This window comes from Poromitra crassiceps, assembly GCF_964638095.1.
Source record: "Poromitra crassiceps genome assembly, chromosome: 27".
NCBI classification, from domain to species: Eukaryota; Metazoa; Chordata; class Actinopteri; order Beryciformes; family Melamphaidae; genus Poromitra; species Poromitra crassiceps.
Genome location: NC_139650.1, coordinates 4,231,770 through 4,235,730, shown reverse-complemented (window position 1 = coordinate 4,235,730; position 3,961 = coordinate 4,231,770).

Sequence of the window (3,961 nt, the reverse complement as noted above, 5' to 3'; positions counted from 1 at the left end):
CCTCCCTGCTCTCTCCTCCTCCTCCTGCTCTCTCCTCCTCCTCCCTCCTCTCTCCTCCTCCTACTCTCTCCTCCTCCTGCTCTCTCCTCCTCCTCCTGCTCTCTCCTCCTCCTGCTCTCTCCTCCTCCTCCCTCCTCTCTCCTCCTCCTGCTCTCTCCTCCTCCTCCCTCCTCTCTCCTCCTCCTACTCTCTCCTCCTCCTGCTCTCTCCTCCTCCCTCCTCTCTCCTCCTCCTCCCTGCTCTCTCCTCTCTGTCACCTTGCTCTGTTCCCCTGGCTGGAAAGGAAGCATTTGTGGCTAGTAAAGGGTTAAATGACTTCCTGATCGACAGACAGAGAGAGAGGAGGGGGGGGGGGGGTGCTGAGCAGCACAGAGGAATTTACCCCTGCTGAGAACCCCCCTCTGCCCCCAGCTCCCCCCTCTGCCCCCCTCTGCCCCCAGCTCCCCCCTCTCCCCATAACCTACTCTTCTCCCTCACACCCATACCTCCCTCTCACTGTTTTCTCTACTCCTCCCTCCCCACTACTACTCCCCCTACTTCCTCCCTCTCCCCTGTCCCCACAACTAGGCTATCGCCACTGGTTTCCAGATTAATTCCGATTCCAATACACAAGGTCCCGATTCGATTTCCAATTCGATACGATAACGATATTTCAGTTATAATACCAATTTTTCTTGGTTATGAAAGAGATTCTCAAAGAACTAGTGGTGTAAATTGTACAAGGAACCCTCTAACCTTCGTGCATTATTAAAAATATTAATGTTTTACAGATGTTAAGTACCAAACCACGCGAGTCTAATGGGGTTAAAGCGTCAAGCATCCACGGGAAAAGTGGATGGAGGGAATACTGTTTCAGCTAAGCTACGGAGGGAATACTGTTTCAGCTAAGCTACTAGCTAATAGTGTTTCAGCTAAGCTACGGAGGGAATACTGTTTCAGCTAAGCTACGGAGGGAATACTGTTTCAGCTAAGCTACTAGCTAATAGTGTTTCAGCTAAGCTACTAGCTAATAGTGTTTCAGCTAAGCTACGGAGGGAATACTGTTTCAGCTAAGCTACGGAGGGAATACTGTTTTAGCTAAGCTACTAGCTAATAGTGTTTCAGCTAAGCTACGGAGGGAATAGTGTTTCAGCTATACGCTATGGAGGGAATACTGTTTCAGCTAAGCTACTAGCTAATAGTGTTTCCGGCGTAACTTGCTCTGTTTTTCCAGGTGTATCTCGTTTTGTGTATCTTACGCAAATAGCATAGCACAGAATCAAGATGACATGCAACTTAGCAGGGGCTCATAGAACATTTGAAAAATAACAGCAACCGTTAAACAGGTAGAAACAGTGACGAGGGGCGTACAGCAACAGCACATATGCAAACGTTGGCTGTTATCCTCTGATGCCCTGTGGCCTGGAGTTATTTATGCTCTCTGTATCGCAGAGTAGCACACATTTCTCTGCTCTCTCTCTCTCTCTCTCTCTCTCTCTCTCTTTCTCTTTCTCTCTGTGTCTCTCTCTCTCTCTCTCTCTCTCTCTTTCTCTCTGTGTCTCTCTCTCTCTCTCTCTCTCTCTGTGTCTCTCTCTCCCCTCTCTCCTCTGCCATACAGAGCAGGTCTGCTGTGGTTTGGCCGTAGGTGGGCGTGGTTTGGCTATAGGTGGGTGTGGTTTGGCTGGAGGTGGGTGTGGTTTGGCGGGGGGTGGGTGTGGTTTGGCTGGAGGTGGGTGTGGTTTGGCGGGAGGTGGGTTTTCCATGTCTAGAAGTCGCTATAAGCTCGTTCGCTTGCCTCCTTTAGACGACACTGCTTTTCCTAAAGCCATCAGGCTCTGGGTGAGAGAGGAAATGCGGATATTAACTGTGTGTGTGTGTATATGTGTGTGTATGTGTGTACATACGTGTGTGTATGTGTGTGTGTGTGCACGTGCGTGCGTGCGTGCATGTGTGTGTGTGTGTGCGTTTGTAAAGGAAAGGTCCAGACCTAAGGAAAAGACATTGGCTGGAGTCTTTCCATTCCTGCAAGTTTTCCCTCCAACACTTACTGTACTGTAACTCTATCTCTTCCTCTACTCCCCTCCTCACTCACACTGTGTGTGTGTGTGTGTGTGTGTGTGTGTGTGCGTGTGTGTGTGTGTGCGCACGCATGTGTGTGTGTGTGCGTGCGTGTGCATGTGCATGCGTGCGTGTGTGTGTGTGTACAGTGGTGCAGTATTAAGCAGGCATGTCTGGAACTAATAGATTCCGCCCCGCTGAAGAATCTTATTAGGAAATAGAACCTGGGACCTGAGGCTTCAAACTACCAACTTATTCAACAGCCTCAAAGACCTGTCCATCAGCCAACCCCTTCCCCTCCCCTCACACACACACACACACACACACACACACACACACACACACACACACACACACACACACACACACACACACACACACACCTTCCGCCCTCCCTCACCCCCCTTCTCTTCACTCACACTACAAACCCATGGGCCAGTTTCTCTCCCCTCCTCTCAGGTTGGGAAGCCATAGGGTCGTCACTCACGATACTAGACTTTCTCACTTTCATACTGATACGCAGGAAAATATCGATACTCAATACCATTTCCCATATCACGTAATGAAATGTAGGCCTGATAAAACGCCACTTAAGCTGCGTTCACACCGACCTATTCAAGTTTTTCGCTGGCATCGAGTCTACATACAAAGTCAATGCAAATGAGCGATTGAGCATATATTCGCGTGGGAGAAAAATCGCTGGGCGTCCGAGCGACAGAGACAGAGCGATAGGGAGAAATTACGCTCGTCGCTGGAGATGAAATATCCCAACTCGAGCGAAAATACGCTGGCATCAGTCGCTCGCTGTTCAATGCTGATTGGCTGCCGTGTGAGAGCGAGTCAAGGATCCCACTGGCTTGGAACAAACCGCTGGTTTATTGTGTGACAACAAACCGCATTGACAGCTGATTGACAGCCTGAGAGCTGACATGAAGTGAAGAGTCTGTACTACCGGTATAGAGCTCGCGTTAGGAGCACGCTGATAGGCTTAGCTTGTAAACAAGTATGGTGGCTCGTAGTGGACAAATATCATGACATTGCATAATGTTATAGCCCCCAGATGTCCGTCAATTATTGTGCCTGTTGACGAGCGATTTAAACACAGCGACAGAGCGATTCCAAAGAGTTGAATCGAGCGACAGAGAGAAAAATAAATATCTCGTGTGAACACAGCTTTACACAGCAGATCAGCCCTGCTCTAGGGAGGCATCAGCCTATCAGAACACAGAAGATTACCCCTGCTCTAGGCATCAGCCTATGAGAGCACGTTTGGCTTTGTTCAAGCAACACATACCCACCAATGAAAGGGAGGGAAAATGTAGTAGTAGGGTTGATTTCTCATTAAGACAAAGCACAGCTGGTATCGACACTAATTGCAAATGATTATTGTATCAGATTGAAAATACTGATACTCTTGACAGCCTTAGTGAAGTCTGTGGCTGCCTGCTTTTCTTCACGCTCTTTCATTTGGAGAAACAGGCAGAAACTGGCCAGACTGAGAGTCCCCCCCCCCCCCCCCCCCAACGAACACACACACACACACACACACACACACACACACACACACACACACACACAGACACACACACACACACACACACACACACACACACACTATCCAATCCCCCACCCCGCACTCCCTCTTTTGACACACACACACACGCTTCCTGTAGTTGTTTTACTATGACCCCTCCCCCTCCCCCCCCGCGCTCCCTACTGGCTAAGAACCGGTCCGACTGACTTCCTGTCTCTCTGTCCTCTCTTCCTGTGTGTGTGTGTGTGTGTGTGTGTGTGTGTAGGGATGAATGGACATATTATTCACAGTGACGCACCCCGCCCCCCCCCCCCCCCCACACACACACACACACACCCTTCACTTTACATTGCTTTCTGTTCTTTTTTCTTTTTCTCTCTGCCTCTTTCA